This window comes from Diplotaxodon limnothrissa, linkage group LG20 (genome assembly GCF_057381915.1).
Source record: "Diplotaxodon limnothrissa isolate DT_005_m linkage group LG20, D_limnothrissa_male_GT1.1, whole genome shotgun sequence".
NCBI classification, from domain to species: Eukaryota; Metazoa; Chordata; class Actinopteri; order Cichliformes; family Cichlidae; genus Diplotaxodon; species Diplotaxodon limnothrissa.
The window spans coordinates 28,786,679-28,804,224 of NC_140615.1; the positions used below are offsets into that span (position 1 = coordinate 28,786,679).

Here is a 17,546-nt window from a genome sequence, read left to right on the forward strand (position 1 = left end):
TTGGCAGAAAAACAGCCCCATAGCATGATGTTTCCACCCCCATGCTTCACAGTAGGTATGGTGTTCTTGGGATGCAACTCAGTATTCTTCGTCCTCCAAACACGACGAGTTGAGTTTATACCAAAAAGTTCTACTTTGGTTTCATCTGACCACATGACATTCTCCCAATCCTCTGCTGTATCATCCATGTGCTCTCTGGCAAACTTCAGACGGGCCTGGACATGCACTGGCTTCAGCAGCGGAACACGTCTGGCACTGCGGGATTTGATTCCCTGCCGTTTTAGTGTGTTACTGATGGTGACCTTTGTTACTTTGGTCCCAGCTCTCTGCAGGTCATTCACCAGGTCCCCCCGTGTGGTTCTGGGATCTTTGCTCACCGTTCTCATGATCATTTTGACCCCACGGGATGAGATCTTGCGTGGAGCCCCAGATCGTGGGAGATTATCAGTGGTCTTGTATGTCTTCCATTTTCTGATGATTGCTCCCACAGTTGATTTCTTCACACCAAGCTGCTTGCCTATTGTAGATTCACTCTTCCCAGTCTGGTGCAGGTCTACAATACTTTTCCTGGTGTCCTTCGAGAGCTCGTTGGTCTTGGCCATGGCGGAGTTTGGAGTCTGACTGTTTGAGGCTGTGGACAGGTGTCTTTTATACAGATGATGAGTTCAAACAGGTGCCATTCATACAGGTAACGAGTGGGGGACAGAAAACCGTCTTACAGAAGACGTTACAGGTCTGTGAGAGCCAGAGATTTTCCATGTTTGAGGTGACCAAATACTTATTTGCCACCCTGATTTACGAATAAATTCTTTACAAATCCTACCATGTGGATTCATGGATTTTTTTTTCACATTCTGTCTCTCACAGTTGACGTGTACCTCTGGTGCAAATTACTGACCTCTGTCATCATTTTAAGTGGGGGAACTTGCACAATCGGTGGCTGACTAAATACTTTTTTGCCCCACTGTAAATGCCATGTTGAGGCTGTCATTTTTCGCATCTACATGAATGTTAAAATCACCCACAATAATTATTTTATCTGAGCTCAGAACTTAATCAGATAAAAAGTCTGAGAAATCAGACAGAAACTCTGTGTAAGGCCCAGGTGGACGATAGATGATAACATGTGTTGGGATTTAAATATATATTCTTAATGCTTATTTGCTCATTATATTGTTTTATGTATTTTTATGTACTCTTCGGCGATCGTGGCTCAAGACTCGGGAGTTCGTCTTGTAATCAGAAGGTTGCCGGTTCGAGCCCCAGCTCCGACAGTCTCGGTCGTTGTGTCCTTGGGCAAGAGACTTGACCCGTTGCCTACTGGTGGTGGTCAGAGGGCCCGGTGGCATCATGTCCGGCAGCCTCGCCTCTGTCAGTGCGCCCCAGGGCAGCTGTGGCTGCAATGTAGCTTGCCATCTCCAGTGTGTGAATGGGTGAATGAAGTGTAAATGGTAAATGGCCTGCATTTGTATAGCGCTTTACTCAGTCCCTAAGGACCCCAAAGCGCTTTACACTACATTCAGTCATTCACACACACATTCACACACTGGTGATGGCAAGCTACATTGCAGCCACAGCTGCCCTGACAGAGGCGAGGCTGCCGGACACTGGCGCCACCGGGCCCTCTGATACTTTTCTGATACTGTTTGCCCACCACCAGTAGGCAAACATGGGGTTAGTATCTTGCCCAAGGATATTTGGCATGCAGCCTCCTGGCTGGGATCGAACCACTGACCTTCTGATTAGTGGCTGACCTGCTCTGCCACCTGAGCTACAGCCACCCCAAAGTGTAGTGTAAAGCGCTTTGGGGTCCTTAGGGACCAGTAAAGCGATATACAAATATGAGCCATTTACCATTTTATGTATTTTAATAATAGAGGCCTTTATAAACCAGGCCCAGAGGTGACAAAGAACTAGGTCAGAGGGTGACAAGTTGCCCTGGCAACAGACTTTAGAAAGGAGAAGTAAAGAAAAGGGGAAGTTTAGTGCAGAGCTGCACAAGAAGTAAGACACAAAGAAAGAGGAACTGCTACCATATAAGGAGTTGTTTTGATCGAAACTTAGCGGGTGACGTAGCCGAACATATACACATTCACCTTGTGATTTTTTCAGAACTGTGGATGCGTGCTCGTGCTGCAGTTCTCCATTTCCGGATATGTAAAATAAAAAATAATTTTTTCAGTTTTGACCCACCTGGGTCGGCCGTAGCTTCAAACCATTAATTAACTTGACCGAGCTTCAACTCTTTAATGAGCACAAAAATGCAATGTGTATAAGATGATTACAGTTGCACCTGCAATGAAAGATTATCATGTAAATATGCTTTGTAATTATGCTCACACCTTAAATACAGACTTTAATGTAACATCAACAGTTTCAATAAATGCTCTAATGAAATGCTAATGATGATGCAACAGTAATAATAATGGTTATGAATAGTAACAGTAAAATAATATTCTCATCCCGACACTGCCAAAAGAATTGAAAGAATGGAATTTAATACAAATAAGACTGGTTTCTGAGTTTTACAGCTGGGTCGGACAAGGCTAAGCATCAGGCTTTCAAATGAATTAAAAGTCTGTCTTGGTCTTTCGTTAATTAATAGGCTGATGTGAAAAATTGCTGCCACACCGCCCCCTCAGCCTGTGCTTCGAGATTTCTGGTAGTTAGAATGACTCGGGGGTGTTGATTCATTTAATAAATTTGTCAATATTTCTAGAAATGAGCAATTTCTAGAAAAGAGCTGCTCCATCCACATTAGATGGAGCAGCTCTTTGCAGTTATTTATTTGTAAAAAATGTTTGGAATCATGTATGATTTTCGTTCCACTTCTCACGTGTACACCACTTTGTATTGGTCTTTCACGTGGAATTCCAGTAAAATTGATTCATGTTTGTGGCTGTAATGTGGCGAAATGTGGAAAAGTTAAAGGGGGCCGAATACTTTTGCAAGCCACTGTATATATAAACATATATATATATATATATATATATATATATATATATATATATATATATATATATATATATATATATATATATATATATAAACCACTTTTTTTTTTACATTAGTAGTTCCTTTTGTGCATAATTTTATATTATTGTTAATAATAAATTTATTAAAGCAACAAAACAACCTGAAGAGCCGGTTGGGAGCCAAAAGAGCCGGCTGTTTTTAGTGAGCCGAGCTGAAAGAGACGCTTCTCTAAAAAGAGCCAGAAATCCCATCACTAATTTGTATGTATATTCAAGTTTAAAAAATTACTCATAAAGTGGTCGTAAAGGTCAAGAGGGATTATAAAAGTTGTGCAATAAAAAAAACAATTCCATATTGCTGCTGTAGACTGCTCCAGCATTTTCTTTTTCCCCACAAATCAACTGAAATCAGCTAATTGTAGCACAAGTACACATGAAGAAAAAGGATGTTGGTCTGAGGTTTTTTCCTTTATATCCACTTGTCGTTCAGATACTTGTGTTAGTAAAGTTCCTCAGTTAACAACATAATTAAAATTAATGTAACTACTGAATTTAGTACAGTAAGGTGTTACTGCATTACTGAAAAATATAATGGATTACTTGCAACTTTGTAAAGTGTAAATTTTTTACTTTGACTTTAATTAATTTAACTATATGATATAGTTTAAAAATTGAGAATGAAGATATAATTCTGTGCTGGGGTTTTGCATTCTGGTTACCTTTTTCAGGCAGCAGCCCCCGAGGGATGGACAATGTGATACATGTTATGTTGAAAGAGCTGTAAGATCACGATGACACAAAACACAAGAGAAAAAGAGCTTTATTTTAAATTTACCAGAAATTAGAAGTAAACAAATTGGAACAAGAAAAAAATCTGGGGATTAATTTAGGGATGATATGATAAATAAAACATTTTCCCACAATGAGGAATTCACAACAGTATCCAAAACTGCCTGAACTGAAACCAGTATTGACCTATTTAGTTTGATTCTACTGAAAATGTGCATTCTGATAACATTTCATATCTAGACTAAATCATATTGTAAAGATTTAAATCAGAAATGGATAACATTTAACATTTAAACATTTAAAATACCCAAACTACATTAATTGATTCAAACCAACTACATTACAAATATAAAAATCCCTACAGTCCCTACAGTCACCCAAAAACATGATATCTGAATCTTTCACATGTTCAGATCGACAGTTCATTTCCTGGAGTTGCTTGACTAGTAGCACTGGTGTTGGTGTCATCGTCATCATCTCTCTTCTACAATCTGTATTTAATAAAAAATATAAATAAAGCTTATGAGTCCCACCAAGATGTCAGAGTTATGAAGTGTAATATTACGGTGGCCCCTAGAGACAAAGCACGTAAAAACTCCAAAACACTTGCAAACTCCAAAACACTTGCAAACTCCAAAACACTTGCAAAATCCAAAACACATGCAAACCCCAAAACACAACGGAAGTGCTCCAGGACGCTAGGGGCAGTGTTGAGCTTTTGTTACCTAGTAACTACACAAGCCAGGAAGTACCAATGACCGGATTTGGAGTGTATCCCAATTCAGGGTCTGCAGCCTTAAAGGCCGCATTTTAAGGCCGATTACGTCACAGTGACACGACGAAGGCTTTCCCAATTCAAAGGCTGCTCGAAATGCGGCCCTCAAATGCGTCCTTAATTTCCCTGAATTTTAAGGATGGGTCGGTGTAGCCTTCATGGCCCAACATATCCCAGATTTCATAGCGCGGTGGTGGTGTGGATAATTTTGCCGAAAAAAACGGCGGAAGCGGAGCGGAGGAAGAGTAAACTTTCAGAAGTAAGTACTGAATATTATGTCACTTATTTATGCGCGAATGTTTTTATAATGAAGAACATTAAAACATTACTGTTGGCCACATGTCGGCAAAGTTATGTGACATTAGCGATGTTTGTACTAACTTGGTTTTAAAGCCTTTACTTCAAAATATACGCCGTTCAATAGTTGACTTTAATCTTACAGAGAATGTGATGATTTTATGTATAATTAAAGTCAGTCATATATCCACAAACACAACAAGCTGAAAGTCAGTGATGCTGCTCGGTTTGTAGTCCTGAATATCACGGCACAAGCAGGATTCACTGCACTGTTAATGTTAGCTATGTTATATTGCTGCCTCTGTTCGGTGGTGTCGAGCCAAACGGACTTTAACATGTGTTTGAACGAGCTGACGGTTCACTCGTTAGGCTGAAGAAAGATGCTTTAATCACAGCAGTCACACATGTGTCCACTGTACCATCTGGGAACTCTTCTTGTTTCATAATAACACAATCCTCCTTCTTTTGTGCTGTTTTGTAGCAGTGTGTACACCTGAGACTGTCACCTGTCTGTCTGTCCTGCACTCTCTCTCTTTTTCTTTCTCTCTGATTGTGTAATATAAGTATGAACATGTATTTATAAGTTACACTTGTGTTTGAATCCTGCAGCTTATCACACATTTGATTTCCATGTGTGACAACTGCAAGTGTCCAGAGTGAGGACAGACTGAGGGACCCATTGCTGCACATCATCTGTGAGGCTTTGCACCCCTGATGATCCACCAGGACAAACTCAGCAGTGTGTGAGGAAGAGGAGGAGGAAGCGCCAGCAGCAGCTGACAGATGGAGAGAATAGACAGACTGTTCCCTGTTTGTGAAGGACTGCTAGGAAAGTTTAACATAACTAATTGTCTGTCCTGAATCAGTCTTATTAGGTAATGTTCAAATAATGTTATCATTCCAGTGTTTTCAGTGTGGGAGAAAATACTCAAGGCCTTCAAGTTACACACTATGAAAGGCAGCAACAAGTTTAATGTTCAGAAACCTAAAGTATGTATCAGCAGCAGAATGGACCTAAAAATAAATGTTTGTTTCAGTTTGTTAATAGGAAAATTGTACTTAGTAGTCAGTATAATCTTTTAATGATATAAGTTTGCATATGGTAGAATGCTGCATGTAATCATTTGTGTGTAGAAGTATATAGTTGGTGGCATATTGAAAGAATGTCTCATCCTAGGGGGCCTGTAACACTTCAAGGTGTTCTAACGTCCACCCCCACATCCTGGGAGCATAGGAAGAGGTCGTACCTTGTTTTATTGTTTTAACGTAGCTATGTCTGTTTTAGTCTAAGTGCCTTTTGTTTAGATGAACTGCTGGACTTCCTCACTGTGTTATCTAGGGTGAACCATCTAGGGTGAGGGGGAGACTACCCTCTTCCTGACCAAGGATGTTCCTTTTGTGCTGTCATGTTATATGACCCTTTGATCAGCAGGACCACACACACACACACACACACACACACACACACACACACACACACACACACACACACACACACACACGCACCCACTGAAGTATAAATAAAGACCGGGGCAGTTTCTCAGTGCGAGTCTCAGTCTGGAGGCTGCCCTTGCTAGCAAGAAGTTCTGTGTGTTTCTCTTCTCTGAGTCTTTACTGAAGAAGTGTTTTAGAGTATACTTCTTAACACAGTTCTATGAAGCTTCGAGTATTTTGGATTATTAGTACTGCTGTGTTTGTTGCATCATATTGCTGTAATTGTTTATATGCTTTATATATTCTGAGGTAAGTTGATCTATAGTGTTACATCATATTCTGTAAGGATGTTATGTGTTTGTAGACTTTCTGCCCAGTTTGACCCATTTAGCAGAAGTCAGCCTGTTTAAGGCTCTGATATCTATTCTGTATGACTTAAAGCAGTTATGACATGGTCTGATTTTCACACCCAATAAAGGAATATTTAATATATCAGTCTACTCTTCATTTTATCAGAAACAGTTATCACAGCTTGTACATTTTCTTCTTATAAATATAAGTAAGCAATAAGCCAAATTTAGTAATGCCAACATACTGAAGGAACAACATTTGTCTCTTATATATGATATATCTATATATGCACTGTCAAAGATACTTGTCTTTGAGTGAAGATTTAAGGTGATAAGACATATAAATAACTGCAACTTGAATCTGTACTGAAGCTCAGTATTTGACACAGAGTTCATGTTCACTGCTGTAATAGCTAATAATGATTAATATAATAACTATAATATTGGCCATATTATATTTACATTACCAAAGTGATATGACTTTAGTCTCATGAACAACATTAGCTAATTGTTATATACTAACTAATCTTAAATGACTGTTCAGTACAGAAATTAAGCCCAAAAATCATGTTTTACAGTCCTGTGGTCTCAGCCTCAGATACTTATCAAATCACACAAAGCTCTTGTAGAAACAAACAAACAAATGAACAAAATATGTTCTTCTTCATTTCTGTCAAACAAAGTTGTATGACACGTTTCCAGCGGTTAGTATCATGGTTGCTAGGCAACCTGGGAAGCGCGACGGAGACTAGACCGTCCCATACAGACAAATTTGCCGTTTATTTTGCAAATCGAGCTCAACACTGCCCCTAGCGTCCTGGAGCACTTCCGTTGTGTTTTGGAATTTGCATGTGTTTTGGGGTTTGCATGTGCTTTGGAGTTTGCATGTGTTTTGGAGTTTGCAAGTGTTTTGGAGTTTGTACGTGTTTTGGAGTTTGCAAGTGTTTTGGATTTTGCAAGTGTTTTGGAGTTTGTACGTGTTTTGGAGTTTGCAAGTGTTTTGGAGTTTGTACATGTTTTGGAGTTTGTACATGTTTTGGAGTTTGCAAGTGTTTTGGAGTTTGCAAGTGTTTTGGAGTTTGTACGTGTTTTGGAGTTTGCAAGTGTTTTGGATTTTGCAAGTGTTTTGGAGTTTGTACGTGTTTTGGAGTTTGCAAGTGTTTTGGAGTTTGTACATGTTTTGGAGTTTGTACATGTTTTGGAGTTTGCAAGTGTTTTGGAGTTTGTACGTGTTTTGGAGTTTGCATGTGTTTTGGAGTTTGCAAGTGTTTTGGAGTTTGTATGTGCTTTGTCTCTAGGGGCCACCGTATAATATGATCTCAGGTGTTTAACAAGATAGACAGTTTTTAACTGCAGCTTTCCTGCTTGCACACGCATCATTTAGCTTATTATATAGTAATGCCTGTTGTAACTACTGCAGTCTATTTGATTTGATAACAGCATGTTTTAGGTTATTTTTTTTAAGTGTTTTATTGCCAGCAACAGATTTATTGAGATTTAATTTAATTATGGATTTAATTTGCTGCCAATAAAGAGCACTTTATGCATATTATCATTAGAAGACAGAATTTCCCAGAATCCGTTGCAGTTGAGATGGTGCTCATGCTTAGCTAGAAACATTTTCTCATTTAAAGACTATCGTTTCTACAACTGATGTCCTGTCCATTTTTCTGGCTAAGTAGATTTGCTACAATAATGCCAATCAATGCAATAAAATAGAATAAAGTAGTACCTCAAGGCCATTGTCCTTGCACCACTTTTTGAAGGTTTCTTTGATTTCTTTTTCTTTCTCTTCTCTCTCTTCCCCTTGTAGGTTTTCATTGTTCTTCCAATAAACCCGGAACATCTCGTCAGAAAAACTATCTAAGAGAAGCCTGGACACCTGAAATCAGAAACAGCAACATAAAATCACATAATAAACAGCCAACGTTGTCTTATGGAGATACCAAGAAAAAGAACACACAGTTAATGGAAATAAAGGATGGAGTTCTCACCTTTGATTTGGGGATTGGTTCTCCTTTATCTGGGTTATACTTGCGATAGAAATATGCTTTTCTGAGGGGGTCCTTATTTTTCATCCCATAGTCAAAAGGGACATCCTAAAATCAAATGTTACAGAGAAACCTGTATTTATATTTACATGTAAATAATTGCCTAGGTTTGACATATATTTTAAATAAATTGAATATATTAAGAAAAGTTTGGTGGCTTAATAAAACTTACAATAACTTCAAAATTGTCTTCCCTGTCATCCCTGTCTTCCCTGTCATTAGGAAACTTTTGAACCAGTTTTGTTTTTAAACTTTCCTTCAATTCCTGAAGGATGGAGGAGAGAACATGTGTTATTATTATTATTATTATTATTATTGTGTTAATCTGTTCTCTTTCTTACCTTCCATGTTTCTTTGTTTTTCTTGAATTGAGAAAAAGTGGAAAGAAAAAATGATTTATTCAGTGCAGAAATTACACAGAAAGCACAATCACATGAAACCAAAATTTTTAAGATAATGTATTTTTACTCAATTTCTCTATTTCAAACAGAATTTTGCCATCATGCGATTTCCTGAGGTCAGATGGCCCAGGATGTAAGTGGGAGTAAAGGCGTCTGGGAAGGGAACTCAAAACTGGATTATAGATGGCAGACAGTTGGTGTCGTAAGCCACCACCTCTGTTCAAAGATGATCGCTCACAGTGGACCATTTATGTCCACTGTGATAGGGTGGAGCCAGGTTTCACAATGAGCTCACCCGAAACCCTGGCTGATTGTCACCCACACCCGTTTTCACACCTTGGCTCGTGTGATTAGGTAGAGGATCATCAGGGGGTCCTTTTATCCCTCTTTGGGGGGTTACTCCCACTGGGTTTAAATCTGGGACTTTCCGCCATTTGACCTTAGAACTGAAGAAGCTTCTCGGATGAGAGGTGAAACGTCTTCAAGCAACTTAAAAAAGTCCAGACGCTTTACAAGCTCCTTAGACCCAGTATTTATGTTTTGTTTAACTAATATTCTTTGATTTTATATTATTCTTCCCTGTGTCCATGTCTCATGTGTAGTCTGTCATGTGTCTCATGCATGTTTAGTTCTGCATCTGTGTTTGTTTCAGCTGTTTCCCAGTCATGTCTCTTGCGCCCTGTTACATATGTTCAGTCAGCCCGTGTCTTAGTGTGTGTCTTCGGTTTCCTGTTTTTTATTTTGACAGTCTCATCCGTGTTTAGTGTATTTAGTTTTTCTTCCTCCCCGTCGTTGTGTATGAGTAGTCCCAGCTGTGTTACCCTCCTGTGTCTCATTTCCTTGTTATCCTTTGTGTATTTAAGCCCTCTGATTCCCTCTGCCCATTGTCATTTCACTGTGTGTTTTTTCTGGCTCCTCAGTTCCCTCATCACTCCCTGTTCCAAGTTTAAGTTTGTAGTTTCCGAATTTTGTATTTAGCTTGTGCTCTGCATATCCAGCAATAAAGCGGCCTCTTTTCATTCATTATGTTGTGTTAGGAGTCCAACATTTGGATCCTCTTGCTGTTGGTGACCCAGCTCGCTTTAACAACTGATTTTGTGACTTTATTAGTTTTTCCTTTCAACTGGCTTGCATGCTTGCTCAGGTTCAACTAAGGAAAATAATATTGTAGGTTTTATTGATAAATCATTGAAAAATACAAGACTGCACGAAACAAACCCAGGCATGTCTGAGAGTAAGAGCCACTGCTTCATCATCTGATGATGATTTAGACTATGTCTACATGCACATCGCTTTTTTGGTATATGCAGCGATTTCTTTGTATTCTGGCCTTTGTCCAAATGTAAATGGTTCTGTAAACTTCTCTTTCTTTTCCTTGTATTCATGGATTTTCTAGTAAACCCTAAATATCCCATCAGAAAAATCAGGGACAGCAACATAAAAAGGACATATTACACAGCCAAATTTGTCTGATGGAGATGCATGAAAAAGAACACACAGCACATGGAAATAAAAACTGTAGTTCTCAACTTTGATATGGCGATTGGGATACATTTATCAGGGTTATTTTTGTGATAGAAATATGCACATACTTGACTTGTAGTAAAGGCACATAAAAATTGCATACCCTGGCTTGACCCACACAGCGGTACAGGTCCCGTGTCACTACCCTCTTTAGAATCTTTGTTGCCTTCATCAATTTCTTTTTTTTCTTCTTCTTTTCTTCCTCTTCGTCTTTGTCCGTGGAGGAAGATTTATTTGTTTCTTCCTTGGGGTGGAGTATTCTTTCAATCACATGATCTACAAAGTAAACAGATAAAATAAGTCAGTTTAAACACGAAACAGCTCAAGAATTTGTCAGAATTTGTTAGAAAATTTTACATAAATCTGACCACAAAATAACCTAACTGGATTATTATAAGAAAAATTACTAAATATAATGGACATAGTAAAGACTAGGGATGGGTACCGGTATCCGGTGCCATGATGCACAGTTTGGTGCTTTATTTTGGTGCTTTTTTTCCTGAGATTTTATACACTTTGGATTTTAGCCAATCATTTTACCTTAGCAAGGATAGTAGGCGGGCCCAGGTATGTACGTCTTTTAGAGCAGAGCTACAGATTAAAAATGCCCAAGGCGAAGCGGTCAAAAGTCTGGCTGTACTTCACAGCAAAATATGCAAACTCAGCAGCCTGCAATAAATGCTTTAAGGTGATACTGTGATACTGTCAAAGTAGGTAACACCTCGAATCTGACGACGAACCTGGCGATGTATAGCATTTTGTTAAAAGCCGAGAAATGCACTGTATTTGATAGCTTGCTGCGAGACCTCACACCGGCAAATCTACTGTGGGTGTGGTGCCTGTTATCGGACCTGGAATTAGCAACATCCCCCAGCCCTGTTCTTCGCCGTTCTTCTCTGGGCGAGTAGCTTAATGTTGTTCGTGTGTAATTTACGTTGAGTAGGCTAACCATGTTATTAAATTAATGCATGTAAGGAGAACTAGCAAACAGCGTCGTAGTTGCATGTGGCTGTCTTCTTGTTTGATGGCAGATACTCCCTTCACCCTGGCCAAAAAGGCTAAAAAGACCAAAGAAAAAGTGGAAAACAGCTAAACATCAGAGGTTTTTGGACAAAGTTTGTGTTTTTTCTATTGTTTAAGCACTGCTTCCACCCAAGAGTGATACCATATATGCCCTATAGCTGCAGAAAAGGCTAACATTGTTATCTTTTTTACAAAAAAACAGCTCAACATGAGAGGTTTTTGGACAAAGTTTGTTTTCTGCATTCTTTAAGCACCGGTTAAGCACAGACACCGTTTCATAAGTACTGCTTTGGCACCGGTATCGGATAAAACCTAAACGATACCCATCCCTAGTAAAGACCCCCTGCAGATAAGAGTAGTTTAAATAAACGTACAGATAAATGAATTCAATAGTGTCAGTCAAAAGGAACATAGTTCTATTTGAGTGTTATCTGTAATCTTTAACAATCTATATCTGTATTTGAAGATGGTTTATCTGAAATAAACTGAATGTATAATTTTTCCACAACACAGATTGAAACCACTACCTGTCAGTTTTATGTATGACTCCATGTCATCTTTGGCTTTGGAGAGAGAAACCATTGTCCCTTCTGAATTTTTCATTTTGAAGTCTGGGTGGTCATCAACAAGTAAGAGGGCATCTCTGATCCTGGATATATAATGACCAAACATATGACTTCAGGGGCACAACTGTAGATAAAGCAAAATTTTGTGTAGTATTAAAAATGGAACCGTAGGTACTCACATAATTTCTACAGCCATTTTTATCTTGTGCTGGCAGGCTCTTCTCTGGATAGAGAGCCTTGTATGGAATATCTCATACAGATTTTCCAATTCCTGTTGACAGCGAAGTTTAGTTATAGCCACTCAAAATACATTTTCCTGAAAAATTAATTTTAAAAAAAGCAGAGATCAGCACCTTGTCTCTAGAGCAAATGTGTTTCCGCCCATTCTCATCACAGCAGATCCCAGCAAACATCATGAAGCGCTGATGGTCAAAGCTGTTTGGAATGCCCAGTTGTTTGCAGTCCCTGAGATGAGAGAGAGAAAAAGAAATATATAAGTACTTTTTAATATCATATCGAAAAGGGAATTTGTCTTTTGTAAAGGAAGCTTTACCTGGCAGTGTAGTCAAACTTGTCAACATCAATCCCGGTTTCCTTGTTTGACACAATTTCATAGAGAAAGGATTTTTTCTCTTTTCGACCTTTATACGCCCACTGTGGAGACAAAGCCAGATGAGAAACATTAGACACTGATTTCTGTAGCAAAGATGATACTTAATTCACCCAACTGACCTTTTGAGGTCCTTCAATCAGTTCCTTAATGAAATCCACGTCATTTTCATTGTCGCCTTCCAAGTTTAGTCCAAACCTTTTCATCATGTCCTTCAGGCCATCTGTGTTCTCCAGTAGGTGATCAAACATTTTAATAGAGGCAGCCTCATGCTGCAAGAATACACAGGTGTGTGTTTATTGAGGGCAGGTTAAAGTGAAAAAACCAAGCATGCAAATATTGCTTTTTTTAAACATTTAAAATACTGTCCCACTTTGCTTTACAAAGCCAATGTACAATAGCTGAATTCAAAGTGATTCACCGCCAGTGGCTGATGTTTTCCTCCTCTGGTATTCCTGTCAATTCATTAATGATGTGTCGGTCGTGAACGAAACGAAAAGCCGCTACAGACAAAGCATCTACAAACCCCGAAGCATGTAAAAAACCCCAAGGCACGTAAAAAACACAACAGAAGTGCTTTAGGATGCTAGGCACAGTGTTGAGCTTTTGTTACCTAGTGGCTACACAAGCCAGGAAGCACCAACAACCAGATTTGGTGTGTGGTAGTAACAGGTAAATTACCTTTTTTTTTTTTTTTTTTTAAATTATTTGAATATATATGAGTGCTTGTGTATAAATACACAAACCATACACATATGCTTTCAATTGTGTAATTTAAGTGATCTAGGTAGCTCTGTTTTGGAAGTTCAGTTAAAGCTAGAAATGTGCTTTGGAATTTGTATGTGCTTTGTCTCTAGGGGCCACCGTATATATTTATATATAAACATATATAAATAAACCACGTTTTTTTACATTAGTAATTCCTTTTGTGTATAATTTTATATTGTTGTTAATAATAAATTAAAGCAACAAAACAACCTGAAGAGCCGGTTGGGAGCCAAAAGAGCCGGCTCTTTTTAGTGCTCTAAAAAGAGCCGGAAATCCCATCACTACAATTCATTGACCTTAAGAGCCTCAAGAGCATCCTTACACCTGAGGTGTCATATAAGACTGCTCTTAGCCTGAGAGCAGGGCTAGACTGGGACATAAAATCAGCGCAGGCATTTTGACTAGAGACTAGCCCACCAGATATTATAGAAAAAGCCATAAAGCCTTTGAATGAAAACAAACACTGCTGTGACAGTGATGTACACACATGATCTCTATACATTTTACATCAGACCAAAACTTTATTTGTAAGATTCAGATCATTATTTATTAAAAGCTAGAAATTTTAAATGAGAATAAGAAAGAAAAGTATTTCTTTGTGCCCCACTTTCCCTTGCCCCCTGGCAAAACTTTACTAGACCTGCCCCTGCACAGTTACCAGCTGTCAGCTCCCTAAAAAACGGATTCTGGTGTTAGTTGTCTCTCAGAAACAGTTCATAACTTCCCTTCAACTCATTCATGTCACCTAAAAGGTAAACCTGTTTTCATCACCTGTTCAGCTCTGATGATTCAGTAAGGACATCTCTTGCTTTCATCTTCATGTTTCCCTCTCACCAGATATCCAAACCGATATCATGACCAGCAGCTTTTACAGCTGTGGCTCCAGCAAACATCAGCTGATCCTAGAAATTAATATTAAATAAATTCTAACAAAAGCTGATCAAGCTCAAACGTGCTGCTGTTGTTTAGTGCGACATCGGCTGGTTTCCTCTTTCGGCACAATGTGGGAGATAAACAGGCAAGAGAGAAAAGACGATCAGCTGATCAGTGATCAGTTTCATGATTGAAGTAGCAACAGGAGAGGGAGGGGAGAGAATGAGAGAAGAAGAGGCAGCTGACAGCATAAAGATGCAGAATAACTCCAGCTTTGTGTCTTTTTCCATCCTAACTCAAGTATGGGACAAACTGTGTTCCTTCTCACCTCAATATAAAATGCGTAATATTTTCTCTGAATACAGGACGGTTGGCAACTCTACTAACGAACCTCATGAGTTAAAAAAGTTCCCTATCAGTACCATCATAACACCCGCCAGCTGTGAAGAAACTCTGTCATGTTAATAATAATAATACATTTTATTTATGAGCACCCAAGGACACTTTACAATAGGATAAAACACATGATAGAACAATGACAAAATAAGAACAATAAAACAAAAGCACAAGATAAAATTAACAAACAGTGGATTCACAGTGAACATGCAGATTTGAACAGATGGGTTTTGAGTTGGGATTTAAACTGGGGGAGAGAACCAATGTTTCTTATTTCTGGGGGGCAGAGAGTTCCACAGCCTGGGAGCAGAGCAGCTGCAGCAAAGCTCTGCTTCCCATGGTGGTGAGACGAAAGGAAGGTACAGTAAGCTGGATAGAAGAAGAAGATTGAAGTGAACGGGCAGAACAGGTAGTGCTTAACAAGTCAGAAAGGTAAGGAGGAGAGAGCTTATGAATGGCCTTGAAGGTGAGCAGAAGAAGTTTGAATATTATCAGGAATTTCACAGGGAGCCAATGAAGTTCCTGTAGAACAGGGGTGATGTGCTGCTAGGCGGGAGTTCTGGTGATAATGCAAGCAGCAGAGTTCTGAACCAGTTGAAGCCTTTGGTGGGATTTTTTGGGGAGACCATGCAGAAGAGAATTGCAGTAGTCAATACGGGAGGTAACAAGACTGTGGACAAGAATGGACGTAGACTGGGTGGAAAGAGAAGTAAGTAATCTGTTAATGTTGCGTAGAGGGAAGTAGGCAGAACGGGTGAGATTATTGATGTGACATTTATAGGAAAGTGAACTGTCTAGGATGACACCAAGGCTCTTAACCTGAGGAGAAGGGAAAACTGTGGAGTTATCGATGGTGAGTGAGAAATGGTTTGCCTTCAAAAGGTTGGATTTGGTGCCAATAAGGAGGATTTCAGTTTTATCCTCATTGAGCTTTAGAAAATTAGAGGTAAACCAGGATTTTAACTCAGATAGACATTCTGAAACGGAAGAACACCTTCTCCAGTTAAAGCTAGAAATGTGCTTTGGAATTTGTATGTGCTTTGTCTCTAGGGGCCACCGTATATATTTATATATAAACATATATAAATAAACCACGTTTTTTTTACATTAGTAATTCCTTTTGTGTATAATTTTATATTGTTGTTAATAATAAATTAAAGCAACAAAACAACCTGAAGAGCCGGTTGGGAGCCAAAAGAGCCGGCTCTTTTTAGTGCTCTAAAAAGAGCCGGAAATCCCATCACTACAATTCATTGACCTTAAGAGCCTCAAGAGCATCCTTACACCTGAGGTGTCATATAAGACTGCTCTTAGCCTGAGAGCAGGGCTAGACTGGGACATAAAATCAGCGCAGGCATTTTGACTAGAGACTAGCCCACCAGATATTATAGAAAAAGCCATAAAGCCTTTGAATGAAAACAAACACTGCTGTGACAGTGATGTACACACATGATCTCTATACATTTTACATCAGACCAAAACTTTATTTGTAAGATTCAGATCATTATTTATTAAAAGCTAGAAATTTTAAATGAGAATAAGAAAGAAAAGTATTTCTTTGTGCCCCAGGTGGGAGGGAGGAATCAGGTCTGCAAGAGAGATATAACTGGGTGTCATCAGCAAAACAGTGAAACTGAAGATCAAATTGAGGAAAATGGTACCTAGAGGGAGGATGTATATTATGAAGAGAAGAGGGCCTAAGACTGAGCCTTGGGGTACACCAGAGGTGACGGGGAATAGATGAGAGTGGAATGATCTTAGTTGAATAAACTGGGAATGGTCGAGGAGATATGATTGAAACCAGGCGAGGGGTGTGTCAGAGATGCCGAGAGAGGAAAGTCTGCTTAGAAGTACAGAGTGAGGAATGGTGTTGAAGGCTGAGTTCAGATCTAAAAGGATGAGAATGGTGAGAAGACCAGAGTCAGCTCCGATTAGAAGATCGTTAGTTTTTGTACTGTGACATGAGCGAGAACTAGATTAAAATCTCTTGTAGATATTATTATTAACCAGGTGTAAATGAAGTTGAGCTGCAACCACTTTTTCAAGTATTTTAGAAATGAAGGGTAGATTGGAAATCGGACGGAGGTTGTTAAAGTTGTTAGGGTCTAAAGAAGGTTTTTTCAGTATACAATTGACTAGAGCAGTCTTGAATAAGGAGGGAACGATACCGGTGGTGAGAGAAGAGTGAATGATAGCAGAGATGAGTGGGAGTAAAGAAGAGAGGCAGGATTTCACAAGCCCTGTGGGCATGGGGTCAAGATGACATGTGGCAGGCTTTGATTTACATATGAACTCGGAAATATCGGATAAGTCAGGAATATGAAAAGTGAAAAATGGCTCAAAAAGCAGAAAAGGTTCTGGAGAGGGGGTGGACACAACATTTGATCTGAGTTGCTGGTGGATGTTATTGATTTTCGTAGTCCAGAACAACATCAAGGAGTTGCAGGTTTCAGAGGAATAGAAGTATGGTGGTAAAGCGTTGGGGGGTTGAATTAGTTTGTTGAGAACTGAAAACAGAGTCCTTGCATTACCCTCATAAGAATTGATAATACCAGAGTAGAAGCTTTGTTTGGCCTTGCTAATGGAGTCTTTATACTGAAGTTCATGGTATTTATAGATTTCGGAATCAACAGTTAAACCAGATTTCTTATATTTACACTCTAGCTGCCGAGCTTTGGCCTTCAAAGCTCGGAGGTCAGAGGTAAACCAGGGAG

General features: G+C 39.1%; 1 pseudogene; it reads right to left on the reverse strand.

Annotated features, from left to right (window-relative positions):
• Positions 1–17,546, reverse strand: part of LOC146611130 (deoxynucleoside triphosphate triphosphohydrolase SAMHD1-like) — a 33,549-nt pseudogene that overhangs the window by 2,458 nt on the left and 13,545 nt on the right.